The following is a 27549-nucleotide window of genomic DNA, read 5'->3' as shown; positions in this document are numbered from 1 at the left end:
TGTGGTCTGGGGAAGACTTGAGTGCATTTTTTCTTTAGGCAAGATTCTTTTGACACAGGAAATTAAATCTCAAAATAGTCTCTGGAAAAGAAAAAGCAAATGAAAAAGCACTGGTGATTCTGAACTTCAGTGGATTATATTGCAACAATCTTACAGGAAAGTAGGTACTTGGCAGATACTTAATTACTTTTTTAATGCTTTGTGATGTTCCACATTTTAGAGGGCTATTTTAGAAGAAAACACCTTTTGATTAAATACAAAGCAGAATCAGTTTTGATAAGTGAATTGCTATTAACACTTGTCTTCTCTCTTTATATAAACAGCAAAGAACATGCACTGGTCTTTCAAAACCTTTAATGTGCTGCATAAAACCTTTAAACATAATATAATTCAATTTAACACCCCTTTTAGCAATCATCATTTATATTACCTTGCACATGAGAAATACTTTTAATCCAAAATTCTCAAACTGTTTCAGTCGGTTGTTCTGCAAGAGTATTTCACAAGAAACTGTACATTTCTTACTTTCTCCAAATGCTTAGGGACAGGGGTGTCTGTAATTAAGCTCTTTGATCCAGGACTGCATGTCCCATTGACTTATAAGAGAACTTTCCAGAAGCTGATGTCTTTTATCCAATACAGCATGAATTCATGTTTGTCCTGTCTCCTTCCATCAGGGACATTTGTGCCCAGGGCTCTCTCCTCATGCTGCTTTTCATCCTTGACAGTCACATCGACAACACTTTGGTCTTGTTTTTTTGTTTTCGGTCAGTTGTTACAACACTGACCTTGTAAATTAAAAAAAAAAAATCCTAAGGAAAAATCGTATCTTCTCCAAAACTGAAATAATCAGAGAATCTAGGAGTGGCTAGCCTGCATCTTCATGCAGGGCAATGCTCCAAACCTCACCCTGGCATTCTGGACTTGCTCTGAGAGAGAGGGTATTTTCATGTCTCTGGAGCAGAATGGCAACCTCAAGTGCCTCCAAGGACCCAGGACATGGGTCTGGAATGGCCTGGACAAATTGTGAGCACATGATCCATCCTGTAAAGTGATTGTTTCTTGGTCCCAGGTAACTCCTTCCATGCTGGAGGCTCAGAGCTTCTGAATTTTCTAGAGAAGCCAGTATCTCTATATTTTTAACATGGAACCTCTCAAGTTTCACATGTTGGCAACTGTTTAAATGTTTTCAAAAGCACAGTGTTGGCCAGAGAAAATAGGTGTGAGGGCTGCATTTGGCCCACGGGCATCCAACATGCTGTTTCCTCTGGACTTGTCGCTGCAGCTGAACTGGGATAAAGAGAAGAGGGAGCCCCGGCTGGGAAGGACAGCCTTAGATCTAAGGGACAGGTCCCAGCCATGGCTCAGCTGGGAAACTGGGTCCACAGATGGAGATTTGAACCATCCTGTTGACCAGACTCAACAGGAAATATTGTCTGTATTTAATTTCAGGTCCTTGATTTGAACTTGGATTCCAGAGTGAGCTTTTCAAAGTTATTCATAAAACATCAATGGAAATTTAATGGACAGAAGACCCTACAGTGCCCCTCAGAGAATCTGCTTTCCAGATGGACTCGCGCAAGAAACTCTGGCCAGGGCAGGCTGTGCTGCACCCTCGACACTGACAATGAGTCCCAGCAGAGGAGCCTCTGCTCTCTCAAACTTTCCTCCTATGCCCACATGCATTGGACTTTCTTGTTGCATGTTCCACTTGGGATAGAAGAAGTCAGGAAGCATGTGGACCACCTGCTGTTTTTATGTGCACACAAAAAGAAAGGTTTTAAACATCTTCCCCGCTCATGCCCTGTACATGACAAGGTTCTTGACAAACGTGGACCTTCCAAATGTGGAGTTTGACAAACATTTGTAGCAAGAAGCACACAATTTCAAGACATAGTTCAGAGGATTATAGCTCAGTCCATGCTGATTCCATGGCTTTGTCAAAATAGATCCTTTGGAGGGAAATTTCCTATTATAGTAATTTCTTACCTAATTTAGCTTCTTTTTGATGAAAAAAACACATTTTTTTAGGTGAATCTATTAATTAATTTTTTTCCTACTAAAATCACTGGAACAGATTTTTAACCTTCCAAAAAACTCATTAGGTAACACCTACATCACTTTTGCATCTGCAGTGTCCAAACCATGTGAGCTTACATTTGGCTACATGCTCTGTGCATGACAAGGGTCTTGACAAACATGGACCTTCCAAATGTGAACCTTGACAGACATGGACCTTTAAAAATGTGGATCCTGGAAAGCATGGACCTTGACAGATGCATTGAGATGATTCCAGCATGCTGTCTTTATCGGCCACCACCCCAAGTGAGCTTGCCTCTGACTCTCATTTTGACCCAGTCCTTTTCCCCAGCTTCTCACAAGGTGCTACTGCCATGGCCCCAGCCTCTGGCTCTCTTCCAAAATAGGAACCAGTGAACCAAAGGGCCTGCCAGTGGCCACATGTTCCATAGCAGTGTTTTCCTGGTCTACAGTGGAGACAGGATCAGTAGGTGAGAATTCAGACTAATGAAGGAAATTTTATTCTCATCTCCTTACCTCTCCCACAAAATGTGTAACTAATTTTTCAGCACTTCTTATGAATTAGAAAACTTCTAATAATTTCAAGAGTAACCTATATGAATGATGGAAGAAAAAAGTTGCAATGTCAAGGCCAGTCACATGCTTTATCTTGGTAGAGACATGCTTTTTGTCATATATATGACTCAATCTTACTTTATATCTAAATGAATTGCCATTTTATACCACCACAGGAGTTCCGATTATACCATCTTTGCGGCATTGACTTTGATGAAAGTTTTCCCTGGATGAGAATCAGTGTTAGCATCTCAGGAAATGAGCACATTCATATTTAGTTGCCTTATGAGTGCTTTCAGCTCTTACCTATTGCTGTAAATTACTCCAGCCTTACAGAGCAAATATCCTCCAGTAGGACTAATTCTTGTCATGCTACGTTGCCCATGTAGATGGGTGTTTGAGGGTGTTGTATACACATTGGGATCCTTGTTGCAGGATTTGATCTTGCCCTTTATAAAGGGCAAATATCACCATAATTTGTCATTTGCCACCTTATGCTAGTGCATGAATCTAGCTCTGGAAGCTTTTCCCATTAACTGGGTCATTTGCTGGAAGATCCAGAATTAAGTAAAAAACAATCTCAACATCACCAAGCAAACTGGGGGCAGATATAATCCTGAGGTGTGTTTATTTAAAAGACCACATAAGTTTACATGGTGAAGACATTAAAAATCATTGAAATCCTCATTTTCCTCATCTCTTTAAAATATCTCAAAGAGCATCTATCAGGTTTTTTCAACTCAAGCCTGTGGTTACATTTCTGCACATTCTGACACAGGCATTATTCGAATGGGATTTTTATTGCTGGAGTTTCAGTTTCAAAACCAGGTATGCAATGTTCTGTAATGTTTTAATAAAGACTTTTAATAGGGTCACAACAGAACAGAAAACATTTTCCTAAGTAGAGAACAAATTGATGTAAAATATGACCTCTGTTCTCCAAGATAGGCTTATAAGGATGGCAGTTTCTGAGCCTTATACTTCTGGTAAGGGTATTTATTATACAATTTTTATTTGAATATTTGAAAGTCACCTAATAGAATCAAAGAAGGACCAACAATTGTAGCAAGAGGCCCACAATTTCAAGACATAGTTCAGAAGATTATAGTCCAGTTCACGCTGATTCCATGGCTTCATCAAAATAGATCCTTTGGAGGGAAATTTCCTATTATAGTAATTTCTTACCTAATTTATCTTCTTTTTGATGGAAAAAAACACATTTTTAGGTGAATTTATTAATTAATTTTTTTCCTACTAAAATCACTGGAACAGATTTTTAATTTTCCAAAACACTCATTAGGTAACTCCTACATCACTTTTTCATCTGCAATGTCCAAAACATATGAGCTTACATTTGGTTATTCAAATGTCAGTACAGTGTCTCCTTGTTTAAAAAGAAAAACAAGCTAGGAACATTATGAAAAGTAGTGTTCTTTTGGAGCAGTTTAAATTTCTAGAGGCTAGATTTCCATCTTGCTTCAGGTTCAAGAGGATGCAACAATGTGCATTCCTGAGGTTCTGGGTTCCCACCTCAACCTGCCTGGATGAACAGAGCAGTGCGGTGTCTCATTGGTTATTCCTGCCCCTTGAAACTCATCTTGCTCTTTACTTACCCTTATCTGCAAATTGTCTCCTAAATATCACCCAAAGGCCACTAACATTGCATTTTGCAGAATTCCAAAAAGCTTCCCCATGAAAATGTCATTGACTTTCCCCAAAGAAAATATTCATATTAAAATATTACAAATTCATGAGCTGTAGAGGCTCACATTTTCTTGGAATTTCATTCCATGATGAAGAGGAAAGAAGCTTATCTCAGGCTGATACCCATAGCAACCATTCAGCGAATGCTTTGTTTGATTGGAAGGATGAAAAGGTACAGAACCATCACAAATGTGAACAATTTATACTTACAGATTTGGAGGTCAGACTGCCACTGAGACACATTTCATGATGACCATCCCAAACTCATTAATTAAACAAGTTGTTTGCCCTTAGACTTCAGTTTCTGGTTTAGTTTTCATCAATTATCATGGCTGTGTGCCTTTTGTTTTGTGGTGGTGAGGGGGAAGATTTTCCTGGTAGTAGAGGCTATTAGATAGACTTGTTCTTCAAATATGCAGAGCAGCTGCTTGTCTGGTAGAGTATTTCCTGTTTAATTTTTAATAGGGGTTGGAACATGATGACTCTACTTCACGTTAGCATAGGTTCTGAGAAACCCTGAACAAATAAATCATTTTAATTGTGTTTACCTTGTTTCCCAAAGTTATTCCACCACAACCTCAGCTGTTATTTTTTCTTTTTAATGTACTTTTATTGAGATGTATCCAAAGTATACAATCACTGGCTCACAGTATCATCACATAGTTGTGCATTCATCACCACCATAAATTTTAGAACAGTTTCATTACTCCAGGGAAAAAAAAAGAAAAAGAAAAAAAGAGAAAACCCCAAACATCCCATACCCTTTATCCCTACCCCACCCCCATCACTGACCCTAGTATTGTTGCCATACGTTTGTCATTGTTGATGAAAGAACATTAAGATATTACTGTTAACTATAGTCCATAGTTTGCAATAGGTGCATTTTCCCCCATATACCCTTCTATTATTAACTCCTTATCATAGTGATATACATTTGTTCTAGTTTATGGAGGACATTTTTTTATATTTATACTGTTATAAAATATATAAAATATATAAAATTTTATATTTATACTGTTAATTCAGTCATAGTCCACCACAATAAAAGAGCACTTACTAACATTTCATAGGACATTAATTTTCTTCTTCGTCTTTTCTCTTTGTTAGGACACTATTTATTAAATAATGAATCAATGCTATAAAATATAATTTGCAGAAATAAAATGCACCCATTTTAAGGGTGCCATTGGACACATCTTGAGAAAAGCACTTGGTCATGAACAGCCCCAGTCAAGATGGAGAACATTTCCAATGGCACAAAATGTTCCCCTGAGCCCCACTTGCATGGAGTTGTTTTCCCTGTCCTAGAACATTATACGTGCAGAATCATGCAGTACACACTCTTTCAGGTCTGAATTTTTTCACTTTACACATTTTTTTTAAGATTTATTCCTGCTGTTGTGTGCATCTATTGTAGATCATTTTTATTGCCAATTAGTATTTCATTGTATGAATATACCCCAGTTTGATAGACATTTAAATTGCTTCCTAATGATAATATTTTTCAGTACATAGTTTGGAAAATGCTGATATAGAGAAATATTATAGGAACACACACATACACACAGAGAGACCAGGCAGTTTGTGAGTAACAGCGTTTCCAAGGGAAGTGGACAGAAAAGATCTTTTGTTTTCAGTATTTCTGAATTTTTATACACTGGTATATATAAAAAAAAGAGATCTGCAACCTAGAGGGATATTTTATGCAGAAGAATAGATAATCTTATGGTAGAATCTCAAAGGTGATTTAAAAAAAATATTCAAATAAAAGAGTGAAAAATCCTGAAAGTGTATATAGTTTATCCATCCAACTTATTTGGTCATTTTCCCTGAAAAAAATTTAAAAATCATTTTCACATTGACTCTTCTTGAAAATAGGCAAGAGAGTTTATATCAAAACATATATTCAATAGTATATCAGTAAAAAGTAAATTTTGAAAATATAAAAAAAAAGTGAAAAAAATGCAAAAGGAGAATGCAAATGTGCCAACTGTAAAGTTTCAAATAATTGTGGGGATTGAGCTTAAAATTTGACTTTTGTACTTCCTAGTAAGAATTCTAAAGCCAGAGACATGATAAGCTACATGGTTCTTCTTATGAAATGAAGAAAACACATTACTTCCTTCAGAAGAGCTGAAGTTTTTCACAGAATTAAATTCTAAAATTTATATGAAGAGACAACTAGTCAGTTCAGCAAATAAATTTTAAAAAGTTAAATTGTGATTTGAGAAATTGATGGACCTTTTGTAACTAAATTAACCCAATTGTTCTATCAATCAGTGTAAGTGCTGTTCCTAAACTTGGTGGCTGTGTGTCCTGAGAGAGCCTGTGTAACTCCAAATTCAGAGTTATTTAATACAAGGAGGGTCTGAGAGGACTTGAGTCATTTCACATTAGTGCATCCATGGAACAAGGAAAATGAGTTACACTTCACAACAAAACCCTGTTCTAATGCAAACCAGAAAGACATCAGATTTTCAGATGGTCTGCAAAGGTGAAGAATGAAAGTATGTTGAGGCTTCAAACCTGTGTGGATTTTTGATTCTTACGTTTCTTCAAGAATTGAAATTAGAATTCTCTTTGCTTTCTTGTTGGCAATGAGACTATTACACATTTGGGCAGCAAAAAGTTCTAAGAGAATAGAAAAAACATAGAGCTAATTTTCTTCCTGTTAAAATGGAAATGATCTATCAAGATTTCAAGAACTTGGATGGCCCCATGCATCCACTTTACTCTTTTATTCTTTCCCCACAATTAGCAAAAAAAATGTTTTTCAGGTTAAGCATTTTGAAAAGAAGGAACATAAGAAAATGTGAACCTTGATTTTTAATTTTTTCACTTGATACTGGAAGGAAACATCATTGAAAATGTCTTACATTAGCAGATTCAAGGGTTTTTCTTTTCTTTTTTTTCCCCTTGAGGATCCTATTGGCATTTTAATTAGAATATGATACATCATAAGTAACATTCCTTATAAGTAATTTATAAATTTTAGCCTAAGTAACCAGAACATACAGCACTGAGTATAATTTAATTTGTCATGTCAGAATCTGATCATATGATTCTGGATTGAAAAGATACTAAATGAATAAAGAGCATTATTATTTTAATTCCATCACATATAATTGTGTTAATTTCCTGATATTTAAAATTATGTTTAGCAACTTATCAACAATAGGACAATAGCCCTCATGTCTTTTCTGTCTTAATTAAAATGTTGTTTTTATTAAAATAAAGAAATATATGCTGCATATCAGTTAGAAATCTGGTCACAAGTGACAGAAACTTCAACTTCCACTAGCTTAAAAAATAAAGGAAATATACTGGTGCGAGTGACTGAAGAATTGATTCAGCAGCTGGATGGCCTTGTGGAGGCTCTTTCTACTCACCTCCTCTCACTGCCTTCCTCAGAGCTGTGGGAGCAAAACTGCTTCAGGGTAAAGAAAAGCTACTACAGGGCAACTCCTTTAACTTCCAGGGAAAGTGAGAGGAACTTGTGCTGGCAGAACCCTCCTGGGACCGTTCCCTGTGGCCTGGGCAATGGACGTGCCAACTGACTCACCCCAATCAGGGTCTGTTCCTGGAGCTGGGGATGGGGTCAGTCCCACCTGCTGCAAAAGGGACAGGCAGCATTGCCCAAAGGAGATTTAGTGACCCTGCTCCCAGAAGGAGGAGAGAGGAGACTTGTACCCAAGAAGTTAGGATTTAGGGGATGCTTCTGATTACTGAATCACTGAATCATTACATAGCTATTCCTTTTCACTCTCTGGTATATTTTGCAATCTCTGATCTGTAATCCAGCTGCCTTGTCCTCTGATAATGATTGTATAGCCTTTATCTTGTGCCCTTGTGATTGTAAAAGCCTTGTAAGTGAGCCTCATTTGTACCCCTTTTATCTGCTTTCTCAGCTTTAGAGTCTTATGATCACTAAAGTCAGCACCTAATGTTTACTAATGAAGGGTCTTGGGTCAGCCCAGAACTAACTCACCCCAAGTCCAAAGTTAACTTGATAAAGGAAGCTGGATCGAACCAAGATAGGTTTGTCTGACATGTGTAGTCACTTATACCTCATTATGATACCAAAAACCAACCTCGTCATCTGGTGTCATTGTGCTCATTATCCTAAACCCTGCCCATCTTTTGATACCATAAAGCCATCAGAATTACTGGAGTTCGCAGAGACAGAATTTTAGGCTGAAAGGCCATCTGGTCTCCTGCTTCATGCTTAGCAATAAACTCTTTCACTCTCTGAAACCCTGGTGTCTCAGAAATTGGTCATTTGAGTGCATCAGGCAGAGAACCCACTGCTTTTGATGGGTATCAGGCTGACCAACAAATGGAGGAGTCCTCTAAAATCAATACACAGAAACTATGAGACATTCTCGAGCTAAAATATTCTGGCACTTAGACAGTCTGCTTTCTGGTCCTGCAAGGTCATTGCAAGGTCATGCCTATGGGGCTGACTTTATCATGGTTGGGGCGAGGTGTGACTCAGGCTGTCTTCCGCCTCCTTGTTGCACTGGCAGGAACAGTTTAGTGCATTCCTGAACGTCAGCACTGCTGACACCCTCTCCAAAATAATTCTGTGCTTTTGAGACCCAGAGAGGCCAGCTGAAGCTGGGGCTCAGGCACACCCGAAAATGTAACCCCATCCAAGTGAGGCTGCCTGGGCAAGTCTGCCGTGCCTCTCATTGCAGAGTTTCCATATGCACAGTCAGACTTTCTTAATTTGGAAACCTAAACAGTGTTGTTGCATCAGAAAAATGGAATGCAAATATTTTCTCTCACCTCCTGGGAGGATAAGTACATGAAAGCTTTTGCCATCATCAAGGAAAGAGCAACTGAATTTAATAAAGCATAAAAGATCTGGTACAAACGAGAGTAACAGTTTCAGAAAGTTCCTCGGAGGGAAACAGGACAGTGGCATTTTACTGAAACTGGGAGTTTAGAAGACTTGGGGGAGAGAAGGGCTGTGGGAAGATGGGGCAGGGGTGCCTCCTTCCAGTACCAGTGCGTGGATGCAAAGCCGTTTCCCACAGACCTTCACACAGGTAAGCCTAACCCTATCTGTCCTGGGGCCTCAGGGCTTTATGCCCCATCTGATTATCTCATGTGTGGATACCACACTCCACAAATGTCCCAGGACATCTGCAAACCCAGGAAAAGAGAGGTGAAGTATGGGTCATACTGTGAGATGAAGGTGGGGGGCATCTCCTGTTTGTACCTGGGGGTGGCTGAGCTGAACTTGCTGGAGAACCCCTGAGCTCAGACAAGGAAAGTGGTACCTGATGTCTTAGCCCAACTTCCCTGGATGTAGAGCAGGAAGTAAAATCTGCTGTGCTAACACTTTCCTGGGGTGTGCAACCCCAGGGAAATACTAGTGAGGAGAATGGGGAGTGAGCCAAGGAAGGAGTGGATCCCCCCCTGCTTTTCACATGAGTCTCTCCATTGTGAGGTTCCATTTTCCCTGTGTATCAGCCCTACATCTTCTCTGGTCCAGTCTCACTCGTTCATATGACAACACCCTTGTCGGTCGATGCTTTTTCCAGGAAGCAGACTGTGCCCAAAGGACTACAAATAGTAAACATTTACCATCCTCAGCAATCTCCCTTCTCAGATTCCTTCTTCACTCCTCAAGCAAGGATATGACTCATTCTCTTTTCTTCTCTCCTCTCTCCCTCTCTCAAACCTGAGTTCCATGGTAACAATGAAAAAAAAATTATATTGTTTGGTCAGGGTTTAATTTGAGTGGCTAATAAATAATCTAAAAAAAGAAGTTCACAATTTATAGCCAACATATCAGCTATATATTCATTATTGATGTTTTGCTAGCATTACTGAAATTTTTTCTGAATAAGGAGTCTAATTCTGCTAAATAGAGATCAAAATGACAATCTGTGGGCCTTCATTTATTTATAGATGGGAAAGAAGTATAAAGCTCAGATTCAGATCAGCTATATGGCAATCTTGAACATATTTAATAGAACGAGATAAGTGAGTTTTTTTCCTGTTGATGCCCTAAAATGCAGTTTGTGATAGAATCAAATGCATTAATGTTCCTTGCAATGGTCCCCTTTGTGTCCTGCAACATCAATTTGTCCCTCTCGAATGGATGTACAAACAGGGTGTGGTATCTTCACTTTAACAAGCTCTTTGAGCCTTGCACATCTTAAATGAGTTGATGCTACCCCTGCTTCCATATCCTTATCTCCCACTCTCTTTTCATCCCCACCAATGGTGCTTTCATCCCCACTGCCACTCCACCAAAACCACATTTGCCAAGGTCACCAGTGACTGCACATTTCTCAACCCCATGGTCAGTTTTCCATCTACCTGATACTTGATGGGCAAGCAGCATGTGGCAGAGCTGAACACTTCCCGTCTGTATTTTTCATGTGACCCTAGAACTTCACACACTTACCTCCTCAGGGCTGCTCCTTCTCAGACCTCTTTCTTTCCTCCTCTTTGTCTTTGAACCTAAACTTTGAGCTCACTGTTTCTTCCTTCTCTACTTGCACCATTGTCCAGTTGAGTGGCAATTGCTGTAGACACGTGTGCTATAACAATTTGGTGGAGGTGAAGACAGGAAATTTTAGAGTCTGAATATGTTTAGAAGAGAATGGGGAAAGGATTTGTGAATGGTTGAGTGTGAGAGAAAGAGGTGTCAAGGACAACTCCCAGGTTTTGACCTGAGCAGATGTGTGAGTGGTGGTGCCATTTTCTGAGACTGGGAGTCCTGGTGGAAAGCAGGTTTGAGGGCAAGAACCAGGAGTTTGGTTTTGGACAATTACCTTTAGACATCTTTTGGATAATTAAATGGACATATGGAGTGGCAAGTTAAAAATACGAGTTCATAAATATGTTGGTCTAAAGATGTCACTTTGAGGGTTACATTATAAGCTTGGATCCCATCCACTTCTGTCTCTATCCTCTCAGCTGCTCTTCCTGCTTCTGTTTTCAGCCCCCTGCATGGTATCCAGAGGAATCCTTTCAAAATCTGAATATGATTATGATACTTGTTCCAGTTTGCTAGAGTTGCCGTTATGCAAAATACCAGAAATGGATTGACTTTTATAAAGGGGATTTATTAAGCTACAAATTTACAGTTCTATGGCCATAAAAGTGTCCAAACTAAGGCATCAATAAGAGGATACCTTCACTGAAGAAAGGCCAATGGCATCCAGAAAACCTCTGTCTGCTGGGAAGGCACATGGCTGGCGTCTGCTGGTCCTTTGCCCCCAGGTTCTGGTTTCAAAATAGCTTTCTCCAAAATGTCTCTGGGCTTGTTTCTCTTAGGTTCTCTGGAGCAAACCCTGGGCAAGCATCTCCAAACATCTCCAAGCATCTCCAAGTGTCAGTATCAGCTCATAGCTTCTCTCCAAAATGTCCCTGTCAGCTGCTCTTGGGGTGTTTTGTCCTCCTTTAGCTTCTCTGGTGTAAAGTCTGGGCTAACATCCCCAAAGTATCAGCAAGCATCTGGGCCTGTGTTGGCTCTTTTTAAAGGACTCCAGTAAACTAATCAAGACCCACGCTGAAAGGGTGGGGCCAAATCTCCATGGAAACATTCAGTCAAGAGGTCTCACCCTAATCAAAAATATTAATCAATTTGCCCCCAAAAGATTGCATTAAAGAATATGGCTTTTGGATATATTATATATATATATATATATATATATATATACACACACACAGGCTTTTGGATATATTTTATATATATATATATATATATATATACACACAGTATATCCAAACTGACACAACACTCTTTCATTCAAACCTGATCAGAAACTACCCATCCCACTTAGAACAAATCTGGAGTCCTGACTGTGGTCTACATGATTCTCCCCTGGCCATGGCTTCCACCTTAGCTCCCATCACCCATGCTCACTCACACGCCTCTACTCGCACTAACCTCTTCCTTGTGGTCAAGGAAGGTGTCACATGCATTTCCACCTCAGGACCTGAAAGGTCTTTCTCTGAGATCTTTGCATTTGCTGTTCCCAAGATCAGAATACTTTCTCCCAGACATCCACATAGCTCAATGCTTACTATCCCTTGAGAAATTAATAGAGAAGCCTTTCATCATCACCCTATATAAAATAGCACCCCCGTTGGTTTCTGTCCCTCTATTCTGCTCAATTTTTCTTTGCTATCATCCATTTATATTACTTATTGTACATTATTGAATAGGAATATAAGGACCAGAAAATAAATTCATCTGTTTTTGTTTTATTTCTGCAATGTCTAAATAAGTGTCTGTTACTTAGTATGTGTTTAATTAAGATTTACTTCAATAAGAGAATGGCTTTTTCTTTCTCTGCCCTTTACCCCAGGCCAATTGTGAGCTCAGCAAGTAGGAAAAGCATACATTGGTCAGGAGCAGTAGCATACGACACTATAAAGAAAGGGTGAGTACTAAAATTTGGAAAATTGAGGGGTCCATAGCAATTACCAGTTTTGTGAAAAGCAAGTGATGCTTGCTACAAGACTTACCACAATTACTCTATTCTGTCTCACCCTTAAACTACAGGAAATCCTAGTGTGAAAAGGAAAGCTGAATTGCTGATTTCCAATCATCATTTCAAAGGGAAAGAGAGGACATGCAGGACAGTTGTAGCATCATAAGCCTTACTTACCTATATTCTGTAAAAGGAAATGTCTAACACCCGGCATCGTGGGATGGAGAACATCTTCTTGACCAAAAGGGGGATGTGAAAGGAAATGAAATAAGCTTCAGTAGCAGAGAGATTCCAAAAGGATCCAAGAGGTCACTCTGGTGGGCACTCTTATGCACAATATAGACAACCATTTTTAGGTTCTAATGAATTGGGGTAGCTGGTGGTAAATACCTGAAACTATCAAACTACAACCCAGAACCCATGAATCTTGAAGACTATTGTATAAAAATGTGGCTTATGAGGGGGGACAGTGGGATTGGGGGGGCCATATGGATCACACTCCCCTTTGTCTAGTTTATGGATGGATGAGTAGAAAAATAGGGGAAGGAAACAAACAAACAAACAAACAAACAGACAGACAAAGGTACCCAGTGTTCTTTTTTACTTTAGTTGCTCTTTTTCACTTTAATTATTATTCCGGTTATTTTTGTGTGTGTGGTAATGAGGGTGTCGGGAATTGATTTTGGTAATGAATGTACAACTATGTAATGGTACTGTGAACAATCCAATGTATGATTTGTTTTGTATGACTGCGTGGTATGTGAATATATCTCAATAAAATGAATAAAAAAAAGGAAATGTCTAACAATTTTAAAGGAGTTGTCTCAAAAAGTTCTTGTCCTAAGAACTCTGCAAAGCCTTTGTAAATGTGGAGACAAGGTAAGAAGATAGTCCAGCATTTTGATAACCAAGTATCTTAGAGAATTTCTTAATGAATGAAGGTGTTTATATCTTGATTCATTTTTTAAACTTTTCTCTTTATCATTAGTGAAGGAATATGTTGGTTGGGATGAGACTCTTCTCCTTTTATAACAAATGTTTTCTAGTATCTTGAAATAACTTTGTGTACTTTTTCCAAATGGAGAATGATGGTGCAGGTGGGGGAGAACTCAGACATGCATGTGGTTTAAGAAAAATCACTGCTAATGCTGAAGAAATGCAATATACCAGAAATGGGATGGCTTTTACAGTGTGGATTTATTAATTTACAAGCTTACAGTTCTTAGGCTGTGAAAACATCCAACTCAAAGCATCACAGGCAATGCTTTTTCCCTGAAGACTGGTTACCAGTGATGCTGAGCTCCTCTGTCACATGGCCAGGCACATGGTTGCATTTGCTGGTTTCTCCCTTCTCTCCTGGGTTTCATCACTTCCAACTTCTGGCTTCAGTGGCTGCCTCTTTCAGCTTCTCTGGGGATTTTTTCAGTTTCTTATCTCCATCTTTTATCCTCTTATAAAGGACTCCAGTAAGAGGATTAAGACCCACCCTGAATGAGGTGGATCACATCTCAACTTAAGATCCTACTCACCAAAAGATTCTACTTACTATGGATCCACACCCACAGGAATGGGTTAAATTTAAGAACATGATCTTTTCTGGGGTCCATACAGCTTCCAACCATCACAACATCTCATGCAGCTGCTAGAAGCTTTGCAAATAGCAAAGTGAGCATGCAAAGCAGCACAAAGAAATACATTAGATCCGGGAAACAAGGAAATGGAAACCCACTGCAGTCAAGAGGCTAACAAAACAAACCAAACAAGCCCCAGGATCTTGTGGAACAGGTTGGAGAGTCACCAGCCCATGTTAGGAAGATTTTTAAGATAAAAAAAATAAAACTAGAGTTGTATAATCATCTGGTGAGCTTGACAACATTGAGAGAAGCTGAGAAGTGGGGGAAAATTTGGGAATATAGGACATAGGCAGAAAAAGTGAAAAGAATCCCAACAAGCATGGCAAACATCACCAAAGGAAAAAGAGAAAGTTGTAGAAGAAAAGAAATATAATCACAGCACAGCAAGCAGCTTATCTGTGAACAAAGCTCATGTAGCCGTGATAATGTAACTGCTAAATGTTGATTTATCAAAAACGAATACATTTTTATTTTGAGGGATGAGGATTATAGGAGGATAGGTGATATTTGGTGGAGAGTTAATGAAAGAGGGTTAAATCCTCATTTTCACTAGTAAGACTGAGTAAATGATATCTGAAATGAAAATTAAAAAAAAATACTGATTCTGGTATGCTATTTAGAGATATAGAGATAAATATCCAAAGAACCAACAAAGAAAGCTGAAATGACCTACCTCTCTTAGGGTGACCAACTGTCCAGTTTTGCCCAGGACTCTCCCAACTTTAATTCTAAAATTCCTGCATCCTGGGAGAGACACAAAAAATTTCCAGCTCCTCCAGGGGTTGAGCTGATACCGTGTGGCCCAACAGCCCCACCATAAATCACATTGTTAGCAGAGACTGTCTGTGTGAACCACAAAAACAAACAAAATCAGGCAGGACATTGGAAGGGTTTAGAGATCCCAGGAGCTGAGGGCAAAGGTCAGAGCTCTCTTTGGGCAGTTAACCCTTTACTGCACAGACACAGACAATACACCTTCCATAATTACTGTCACTGTCTTTTCTCCAGACCCCTGATACTGGCAACCATGATTTGCAGTTCATGAAAATGGACCATCCAACATTGATATGATCTTAGTGTGCAACTTTGACTTCACCTATGATTAAATATAGTGCTTTGTATCAAGGTAGTGCTGATTTAATTTCGAACATTGTGAATATTGTGACCCTGCTTTCTGAGAGTTCAGATACTGAAAATGAGAACAGTTACAATACCAAAGCTAGCACAACCCAGACATCACTGAAAAGAAGGCTAAGTGATGGTGTTATCTAACGACAGATGGAAGGAACATACAACCGGATTAGGGGAGTAGATACCCAAAACAGAGTATTCTGACCAATAGGCAGAAAAGAATTTGGATTGGGCATGGTGGAAAAGAGGGTGTGAAAACATATGGAGACTGAGTCTGCAAGACTGGGGTGAGACAGCAGATACCTCTAAATCAATAAAAAATTTCTTGAATGCCTCCAAAGACACCAATGTTCAGTCAAAATTAGATGCTGCTGAATTAGCTTGGTGACACCACCCAAGCTAATAATAACACACATTATTGTATCATTCTCTTCTTACTACATGCAGTCGAGAAATTACGTTTCCTGATCTAGAGGATATAACTAAAATGTCTTATGGTTGAGCAAAGTAGGAATTTTGATAATAGCTGTGTTGCCCCCTTACAGTGTAGAGCCAAATGATTGTGTCAGAGCTTACTAACCATCATACTTTCCAGAGTATATTAAGCAATGTGTCAAATCACAGCAACAAAAAAAAATGTTTCCCTTACTCTTAGGTATTTTGATTGAGAAATGGAGTTTCAAACTGTCTTAATTTCCATGAAGATTTTAATGAATCTTCAGAAAACATAAAACAAAAATTATTTCGATATTTTGTGTAAATACAAACTAGATGTTGCTCATCTATCTGCATATTTGTCAGACAGTGCAAATGTAAACTTTGGCAAATTCAATTCCATCTATATTCTTCTCACCAAAGGAAATGAAAAGATGTTATCTGTGAAATAGTCTCCATATCTTGTACAAAACACTACTTAAAAGGGATGTGATTTGCTTATGGCTCATATTGAGGCTTTCATAATGAAAGCTTTTTTTGTTTTTGTCACTTTTCAAGTTTCTTCAAAATGTGCAGAAGCACTTAATGATGTTTTTGACTTTATAGAAATGGAAGGAGCCAGGTTCTTTAGATGTGCCTACAAGATGTCTATCATTGTAGCTAGCCATAGAAAAGGTGTTGCAATGCTGATCTGCTGTAAGATTATAAGTGTAGGAGAGTGTAGGAAAAGAAGAATGCCTTTCTCTAATTTGGAAATACGCTGAGGATGAGAAAAAAGGAAAACATTACTATAAAACAGAAATTTATAGGTTGCTTCTCCAAGACTGTGTGATGTACTTTAAACAGACAATAAGGAGCATAGAAAGTTGTTAGATGTTATTTGTAGGTTACAACAAATGCTTATACAGTGAAAACATGACTTTTGTTTTGAAATATTACTGCTTCAGAACTAAAAAAAAATATATAATACCAGAAAAGTTCAGCCAAGTTAAACTTTGGGAGCCAACTTCAATTTCACAAGTTCAAATTACCTCTGTGCTTTAAACCACTTTCCCCGAGAAAGGAAAGCTTAACCTATAACGACATCCTATGTGCTTTGGAATGTTTGAGTGATGGATATTTTAGAGAAAGCCTATATGATCAATGTATAAATCCAAAGGATTTGATTGGCAAACAGCTGGTTTCCCAAAACAAGCCTGTACCTACACAGTGAGTGGACAGTTTTGGAGAGTTGAAAACTAATTCCTACAAGTATAAAAGTTTGCTGTTGCCAGTATGTAAAATCCTAAGTATTCCATTCACAAATGCTTTTGTTGAGAAGATATTTAGACTGAACCAGAAATCACTGTAGTGTAGTCTTGATAAGAGCAGAGCTGCAAATCAAGGTGAATTTTAGGTTTGACTATATTCAGTTTTACCATTACATAAAAGAAAATAATGATATCCTAAAGGCCGCAAGTAGCTCAGAGAAGTATTATTGGAAAAGGAAACAGAAAAAGTAAAAAAATACCCTGCTGTATCATGGGACCAAAAGAAATAAGTCATTGTTATTTTTCATTAAATATAGGTGATATCAGTTTATTAGTATTGTTATATTTATATTTTTCTTTTTAAAAGTCTTATATGTCTATATTTTAAGAATACAAAATAATACTGCCTAAAAGATTTAATTAGCCAGTAAAGAGTTACAAAGAAAAGAGTTAAAATAAATTGCTGTGTCTGAAGACAGAAAAAAATTATTAAAATCTTGTTCCATTTTTCTTGCTAATATTGTTTGTTTTATTAGTCCTGCTACGAATTACTACTAATGCCACTGTTCATTAGTCCTGTTGCTGTTTTGTTTAAATAATGGCATGTATGTATCTGAAAAGTAAATACCTAGAATAATATTTAAGTTTAAATGAAACCTATTTTTGAAATTATTATGCTAAAATAATGAAATGTGTGTATGATTATATATTATATTATTATGACTTTTTTTTGGTCTGGAATGGCTATCTAAAAAGTTGATCACTCTCCTCTGGAGATGGATTAGCAGGATGGGGAAAGATGAGAGAGCTTTTGTTTTTCTATTTTTTTAAAATTATGTGCATTAATTATTTTGTTTAAACTTAAATTTTAAAGATCTACCATGGTTTAAGAAGAAGAATGTATAGAACCAAATGTCACTGAGAGTACTACAAAATGTGGAGGATATAGATAAAATAATATCAAATACATTTGTTCAAAGACTAAAATTAAAGAGTTAGTTTAGAGGATATCAGCAAAAATGGTGGCGTAAGGAAATCCAAATTCTGTCGATCCATAAAAATAACAAAAAACCTGCAAAAACTGCACAAATCAACTTTTTCAGAACTTTGGAAATAATAGCTTATAGCAACTTGGTGAATGCTTAGTCAAAAAAACAAAATGAAGAGACACACACACACACACACACACACACACACAAAACAAAATCAGCTGATTCTTATTAAGAACAATGAACTTCGTGGCATTTTAACTTAACCATTTCCAGGACCTTCTCCCCTATTCAATGGTAGCTATGGAAACAACAGAAAACTTTCCTGATATTGGTAGGAACAAAATGCAGTTTGTTCCTACCTGTCTAGTTTCTCTCTGAAAGACTGGCTCAAAAGGTTTGTCCTTATTTTGCTTAACTCAGAAGCGGGCTAGCGCTAAAGCTGCTTTCCAGGGAACGTTTATTAAAAAACATTCACAGGCTAATGTCTTAGGTTGCTGTGGCCTGGCAAAATAGATATCAGTTTGGACAAACATTAGACAAACCATAAAGCTTGAGAAGAAAGACTGAGGAATGAGACATTCATAAGGACTTTCAAAAGTGCCAACATATTCTTGGGAATCTAGAAGTCCACATGTCTGCTCAGGACAAGGCACACGCTTAGGAAAGACCTGAGAAGGTCCCAGACTCTCTCTACCTGCTGACCTTGATGCTCTGTGGAAGCAGAAATTGAAGGCTAAGGCAGAGTTGTAAATGGTCTGGCTGCATGTTGAAGGTACATCCTAACATACACACATAGAGAACTCTTCAGCAAAGAACAGATGATTTTTTCATTCTAGGCATTAAAGGACATCTCTGTCCAAAAATTAGCTGACCACTAAGCCAATGAAAAAGAAACCTGGGGTAGCATATGTGACAAAAACTACTGATTTTTAAAAATTGTTCAGAAAAATTACTAAACAAATAAACAACAATGACAAATCCTGGTGAAGGGATAGAATCTGATTTCCAAAATAGCCACTTCATAATATTCAAAATATACATTTTTTCAACAGAAATACTACAATTATTTGTAGTATGGCCCATATACAGGGAAAAAAAGAAATATATAGAAACTGTGCTAAGGAAGTCTAAACATTGGACATTCTAAACAAAGAATTTAAATTAGCTATTTTAAATATTTTCAATGAGCTAAAGGACTGTATGTCTAAAGAACTAAAGAAAAATATGAGAACCATGTCTCACCATCTGGATATCTCACTCACTGAGAATATTGATAAAAATAGAGAAATTATGCAAAGGAACCAAATAGAAATTTTGGAGTTGAAATGTGTAGTAACTGAATGGGATATTCACTACAGAGGCTTGATAGCAGATTTAGCAGGCAGAAGAAAGAATTGGAAAACTTGATGATAAGTCAATTGAGATTAACCATCTGAGGATCAGAAAGAAAAAAATAAATAAAAAAAATGAACACTATTCAGTGTACCAAAAAATGTATATATGTAATGGGAGTCCCAAAAGGAGAGGAAAGAGAGAAAGGGGCAGAAAGAATATTTGAAGAAAATGGTTGAAACATTCCCAAACTAGATGAAAAACATGAATCTACACATCCAAGAATCTCAGTGAACTCAAAATAGGATAAACTCAAAGAAGTTATACCTAGACACATGAAAATAAAACTGTAAAACTGAAGACAAAGAGAGAATCTTGAAAGCAGCAACAGAGAGTTGACTCATCACATACAAGGGATCTGGAACAAGATTAAAAGCTGATCTCTCATCAGAAACCATGGAGGCCAGTGGAAGTGAGGTCACATATTCAAAATGTTGAAAGGAGAAAGAAACCTGTCAAACAAGAATTCTATATCTGGCAAAACAACCCTTCAAAAATGAGGAGGAAATTAAGATGTTCCAAGAAAAATAAATACTGAGAGAGCTCATTGCTAGCAGATCTGCCCTACAACAAATACTAAAAGTAATCATTCAGGTTGCAATGAAAGGACACTAGAGAGTAACTCAACCCTAGTTGAAGAAATAAGGAGCACTGGTAAAGGTGACTACATAGATAAATATAAAAAACAGTAGAAATATTTTTTGTTTTTAACTCATTTTTAAATCTGATTTAAAAGACAACAGCATTAAGCACCAATTATAAATCTAAGTTCATGGATATGCAAAGTATAAAGATGTAATCTGTGACAAAAACCGGGTAAAGGTTGGAGTGAGATTTATCTGTCTATAGATATATAGCAGTGAAGATATATAATAGTGAAGTTATTGAATATTATTTAAATTAAGTTCATATTAATTCAAACTAGATTGTTCTAAGTTAAGATGCAGTTGTAATTTACAGAACAATCACAAGGAAAATAACTAAAAAATATAATAAAAAAACAAGGGGATTAAAATGGTACACTAGCAATTAGATAATGTATCTGAAGGCAGTAATAGAGGAATTGAGTTACAAAAAAGGACATAAGACATATAGAAAGCAAATAGCAAAACAGCAGGAACAAGTCCTTTATCAATGATCACATTAAATGTAAATGGATTAAACTCTCCAATTAAATGGCAAAAGTTGACAACATGAATACAAAACATGATCTGTTTACTGTCTACAAGAGATTCTATATTCTAAGACACAAATAGCTTGAAAGTATAAGAATGAAAAAAGATATTTCTTGCAAACAGTACTTAAAAGATAATATTCTCAAAGAGAATAGGACTGGCTATACTAATATGAGGTAAAATACACTTTAAGACAAATACTGCTACTGAAGGCAAAGAAGGACATATATAATGAACAGGGTCAATCTACCATGAATATTTACCAATTATAAACATATATGCACTCTATAACACAGCACTAAATACATGAAGCAAAAACTGACAGAAATGAACTGAGAAATAGGCAATTCAACACTAACCCACTAACCCACTTTCAATAATGGATAGAACTAGACAGAAAATCAGCAAGGAAATAGAAGACTTGAGCAACACTACACTAACTATGCCTAACAGGTGTCTATAGAATGGTTCATCTAATAACAGCAAAACACACATTCTTCTCAAGTGCACATAGAGCATACTCCAGGACAAAGCACATACTAGGCCATAAAACAAGTGTCAATAAAATTTAAGTTTGAAATCAGTAAAAGTATGTTTCCAACTACCAAGAATTGAAGTTAGAAATTAATTACAGAAGGAAACCTGGAAAAACAAAAACTATGCAGAAATTGAAAAACATACTTGTAAATAACCAATGGGTCAAAGAAGAAATCACAAGGGAAGTAACAAAATATTTTCAGGATAATGAAAATGAAAACATACCATAACTTATAGGATACAGTGTAAGTAGTACTCAGAGGGAAAATTATAGCTGTAAATGCATACCTTAAACAAATCCATACCCCCAAATTTAAACTTCTTCCTTAAAAGAACTAGAAAAGAAAAGCAAACTAAACCCAAAGAAATGCAGAATGAAGGAATTAAAAAGAGTAGAGCTGAAATAAACAAACATGAAAAAAAATATAGAGATCAATGAAACCAAAGTTGGTTCCCAGAAAAAAATCAACAAAATTGGCAAATCTTTAGCTAACTGAACAAGAAAAAAAAAAAGAGAGAAAACTCAAATTACTAAAATCAGGAATGAAAGACAGAACATTACCACCAACCTTATAGGAATGGAAGGAATGTCATTAACAATTTTATGCCAACAAATTAGATAAACTAGATGAAGTGGGCAAAATCCTAGAAACATACAAACTATCAAATTGACACAAAGAAATTGGAAATCTAAATTGACCTATCACAAGCAAAAAGAAAAGAAAAGTCCAGGGCCAGATGGCTTCAATGGTGATTTATACCAAATGTTTAAAGAAGAATTAATATAAATCCTTCTAAACTTTTCAAAAAAATAGAATAAGTGAAGTCACTTTTTCTTCTCTGGAATCAAAGCCAGACAAAGACATCACAATGTAAAGAAAACTATCAACTAATATCTCTTATGAATATAGATGCAGAAATCCTCAACAAAATACCAGCCAACCAAATACAGTAACATGTTAAAAGGATTATACACAGTGACCAAGTGGGATTTATTCCAGAAAAGCAAGATTGATACAGCATATGAATATCAACCAGTGTAATATACCATATTAATAGAATAAAGGGAAAAAGCATGGTCATCTGCAATTGAAGCAAAAAATCGTTTGACAAAATCCAAACCACTTTCATGGTTAAAAACTCAACTAGCCAGGAATAGAAGGGAGATTTCTAAATACGATAAACAGCACCTGTGAAAACTCCACAGTTAACATGCATTTATTGGTGAAAGACTGAAATCTTTCCTCCTGCAATCAGAAACAAGACAAGGATGCTACTTTTACCACTACTATCCAATATTTTACTGGAAGATCTATCCAGAGCAATTAGGCAAGTAAAAGAAATAAAAGATGCCAAGATGGGAAAGGAGGAAGTAAAAATACCTATATTTGGAGATTACATGATCCTATATATATATTTAGAAAACCATAAAGAATCCACACATACAAAAAAGAACTATCAGAGCTAATAAGCAAATTCCACAGACTTGCAGAATAAAGGTCAATTTACCCAAATCAACTGCATTTCTATGCACTATCAATGAACAATTTGACAGGTGAAATCACTGCCAACTTGGCAGGTGAAATCACTGCCCTCCCCCCATGTGGGATCTGACACCCAGGGAAGTAAATCTCCTTGGCAACGTGCAATATGACTCCCAGGGAGGAATCTAGACCTGGCATCATGGGATGGAGAGCATCTTCTTGACCAAAAGGGGGATGTGAAAGGAAATGAAATAAACTTCAGTTGTAGAGAGATTCCAAAAGGAGCCAAGAAGTCACTCTGGTGGGCACTTTTGTGCACAATATAGACAGCCCTTTGAATTCAAATAGCTAGCAGTAAATACCTGAAACTGTCATCCTGCAACCAGAACCCATGAATCTTGAAGACAATTATATAAAAATATAGCTTATGAGGGGTGACAATGTGATTGGGAAAGCCATATGGACCACACTCCCCTTTGTCCAGTGTATGGATGGATGAGTAGAAAAATGGGGGGGGGGGGGGGAAAGGCACCCAGTGTTCTTTTTTTCTTTAATTGTTCTTTTTCACTTTAATTTTTATTCTTATTATTTTTGTGTATGTGGTAATGAAAATGTTCAAAAATTAATTTTGGAGACAAATGTACAACTATATAATGGTACTGTGAACAACTAACTGTACGCTTTGTATGACTGCATGGTATGTGAATATATCTCAATAAAAATGAATTTTAAAAAAAGAAAATGAAATTAAGAAAACAGTTCCATTTACCACAGCATCAGAAAGAATAAAATACTTAGAAGTGAATTTAACTAAATGAACATAAGACTTTTACATGTGAAACTATAAAACATTGTTGAAGGAAACTGTAGAAGATCTAAATAAATGGAAAGACATTCAATGTTCATGGATTAGAAGATTTAACATTATAAGGAGGGCAATGCTCCTCAAATTGATCTGCAGTTTCAATGCAATTCTTATCAAAATTCTCTCTTTTTTTTTTTTATGACAAGCTGACCCTAAAATTATATGAAAATTCAAGGGACACAGATAGCTGAATCAGTCTTGTAATAGAACAAAGTTGGGGAATTCACACTTGATGGTTTCAAAAACTTACTACAGAGCTACAGTAATGGAGACAGTGTAGTATTGGCATAAGGATAGATAGATAGACCAATGGAAGAGATTGAGTCCAGAAACAAACATACACATTTATGGTCAATTTGATTTTAAATAGGCTTTCCAAAACTATTCAATGGGGAAAGAATAGTCTTTTCAACAAATTGTACTGAAGAAACTGCTGGATATACACATAGAAAGAATGATTTTTTAATTTTATTTTTTTAGTATCTCACAGTTTTTTTGAGCAATTCATGAATCAGGCAGCATTCCATCCAGGAAACAGAGAGGAGTTCCACCAAGAGGTCAAAAGGAGAGTGTTATATATACAGGCTTTCACAACCAACAAGGAAGCTAGCAGTGTAAATGAATCTATTGGCTACATCAATATATTTATTTTGATTTGGGTAATGCCAAACTAGAGGGGCTGGGACACACAAATCAAACTGGAGCTGTTGGACTGTGACTGGTTGGACTTAGATTTCAGGTTCTAGGGAGCTAAGTGCTACAAGAAACTAAGTAAAATTTTAGTTTGCTAATATGGGGTTTAGCATGAGCTACTTCATCTTGGGCTCATGTGCAAAACTTAACTACAATAAATCTATACAATAATTTCATAACCACCTTGCAGCATTTCAGGCCCACTATATGGTAGGATGGTAGGAAAGAAAATCTTCCTAGTGGGCACAACCACATACATGTATTCAGTCTTTTATTTTTGGAAAAGAATGAATTTTGGCCCTTACCTCATACCATATACATAAATGAAGTAAAAATGGATTAAAGATCTTAATGTTAGAGCTAAAATAATAAACTGCCTAGAAGGAAACATAGCAAATCTGTGTGAGTTTGGATTAGGCAACAGTTTTATAGATATGTTACCAAAAGCGCAAGCAACCAAAGAAAAGGTAGATAAATTGGACTTCATCAAAATTAAGAACTTCTGCTCATCAAATGACACTATTAAGAAAGTGAAAAGATATCCCGCAGAATGGGGGGATGTCTGGATGCAGGTGGCCATTGGAATTGCCAGAGATGAGGGACACACACCTTGCCTGAGTGGCTCTGAGGACTGATGTCTGAGCCATCTCAGTGTGGTCTATCAAGGAGGAGGTGGGTATGGCCAGCCTCCCTCAGCTGCACTCTCCCATGTTAGCCCTGGAAGTCATTCCTCATGGAGAACCTATTCCCATGGTGTTCTAGTTTGCTAATGCTGCCAGAATGCAAAACACCAGAAATGGATTGGCTTTTATAAAGGGGGTTTATTTGGTTACAAAGTTACAGTCTTAAGGCCATAAAGTGTCCATGGTAACACATCAGCAATCAGGTATCTTCACTGGAGGATGGCCAATGGTGTCCAGAAAACCTCTGTTAGCTGGGAAGGCACGTGACTGGCATCTGCTCCAAAATTCTGGGTTCAAAACGGCTTTCTCCCAGGATGTTCCTCTCTAGGCTGAAGTTCCTCAAAAATGTCACTCTTAGTTGCGCTTGGGATATTTGTCCTCTCTCAGCTTCTCCAGAGCAAGAGTCTGCTTTCAATGGCCATCTTCAAAATGTCTCTCATCTGCAGCTCCTGTGCTTTCTTCAAAGTGTCCCTCTTGGCTGTAGATCCTCTTCAAAACATCACTCACAGTCTCACTGAGTTCCCTCTGCCCATCAGCTCATTCATATGGCTCCACTGATCAAGGCCCACCCTGAATGGGTGGGGCCATGCTTCCATGGAAATATCCCATCAGAGTTATCACCTGCAGTTGGATGGGGCACATTTCCATGCAAATCTGATCAGCACCAAAACTTCTGCCTCACAAGACTGCATCAAAGAATATGGCTCTTTCTGGGGGGCATAATACATTCAAACAAGCACACATGGTGTATGAATGATGTCTGACTTTGTTTACCAAAATATGGGTGGCGTGGAAAGCTATATTTACTAGCACTCTCAGTGCCCAACTGAAAGATGGCACAAGGTCAAAATTGTCACCCTGGCTTACAGAAATTGAAAAGGCATCTGACAGCTCACTAATGGCCTCAAAGCTGATTATTTGCCTCTGAAAATCATGTACACCCAATCTACAGCCATGTCCCTCTTTCACAGTCTGCCATTGCTCAGGTGCATATTTGTTCAGGGGAGAGTCATGATAATCCATTCACATAGCTCCTTTTCCACGCCAAGGCTGTGGGGCTCCAGACAGTCTTCAGAGACCATTCCCTTTCTGGATTTGCTGATGTCAGCTCGGTGCTCCACGCAAGCTTCTAATGGTGTCTCTTGGTGACACAAACCACATAATTTGTATCTCTTATACCAGTAAAGAAAATACTGTCCTAAGGGCAGTGCTGAATCCTGAAAAAGGGTCCATCATTCCTAAGGCCATAGATCCTGCTGACTTCACTCCAGACCCATTTAGAAGGCATGATGGTATAGTAACTATTGTTGTCAGCAGATGTGTTTACAGAAGGGACCGATTTGCTTGGTGGTATAATACCCAAACTGTTGAAAATATCTAGATTTAAATTTCATAATTGGAGGAGAGGGACCAAAGAGAATCATTTAGGAAGAAGTACAGGGAAGCTACCAGCTACATGACAGCATGCATCTTTTGGGATCCTTAGAACACAAGGATGTTAGAAATGTCATAGTTCAAGGACATGTTTTTCTTAATACCTCCCTTACTGATGCATTCTGCCTGGCAATTATAGAAGTAGCCAGTTGTGTTTATAGGTTGTACATACCAGGGTTGGTACTTCCAGAAAAATCTTATTGTTTTATGTGCACTGTCCATAAAGTCTTTGTGTGAAGGATTAGAAAAAGCTATTTACCAACTGAAGTCAGGGGCATTGCCAGCTCCAGAAAATATTCATAACATAGTAAAGACTTTCTACACCCGGAGGAGTATTGCAAAGAGAACTAGAAAAGTTTATGACCACATGGCTGGGGAGGCTGTATTACCCATACACAAACAACAGGATAGACTCACGTCTCACTGTGGCCCAGTAACAGGCCACATTTTTCACTGTTGGCTGTGTCCAACTTTCTCTTTCACAGTTTCCTAAGATTGATGACTCCAGGTTCTATCATTAATGTGACAACAGATGCCACAGGGCCAAGGGGTGCCTGATCTTATCAACATTCTTACAGTGAAAAAGGGGGAGACAAGAATAAGCTTTCTAAAACAGGTTGAAGAAAGCCTGCATTGTCAGATTTTAAATATTTGTGATAGTTCTACTGCGATTATTGAAAATAACCTTGTTTTTTTTTTTTTTTTAAGGAGTTAATTTAGGAAGTCATGCAATGCTTTATTTTGAGGAAAGATAAAAACATGCAGTTCCTGAGTGTAGGAACTCCTTGCACTTGTCTAAAATTTGGGAGAGAAAATTTAAGCCACTTAGTTATGAAATTTTTCAAAGTACTGAAGTCCCTCTAGCAGAGATATTTTAACATTATATTTTGGGAGCTTTGGGTGCTGAAGTGGCCAAATGTTAGCTGCGTATTTTCTGGCCAAGTTTTAATGTTCTACCATTAATTAGGCATTCACCAGATGTTTACAAGTTTTCTTTAGGGAAGTACAACTGTATGAACTATTTTAGGTCATGTTACACACACTTACAATTTATGTCATATTCATAAACATTGATTGGGTACACTC

General features: G+C 37.4%; 1 long non-coding RNA gene and 1 pseudogene across 1 annotated transcript; both read left to right on the top strand.

Moving 5' to 3' along the window:
• Window positions 1-9292: 9292 nt before the first annotated feature.
• Window positions 9293-12921, top strand: LOC119504707. The gene is made up of 3 exons (XR_005210616.1): window positions 9293-9350; window positions 12633-12707; window positions 12830-12921. It is a non-coding gene; the product is annotated as an uncharacterized LOC119504707 (long non-coding RNA).
• Window positions 12922-20938: 8017 nt separating this feature from the next.
• Window positions 20939-27084, top strand: LOC119545114 (annotated as a pseudogene).
• Window positions 27085-27549: the final 465 nt, after the last annotated feature.

The sequence above is a fragment of the Choloepus didactylus genome, chromosome 10 (assembly GCF_015220235.1).
Source record: "Choloepus didactylus isolate mChoDid1 chromosome 10, mChoDid1.pri, whole genome shotgun sequence".
In the NCBI taxonomy this organism is placed as follows: Eukaryota; Metazoa; Chordata; class Mammalia; order Pilosa; family Megalonychidae; genus Choloepus; species Choloepus didactylus.
Note: the sequence above shows the minus strand (reverse complement) of the source record. Positions and strands in the feature narration are given on the sequence as shown.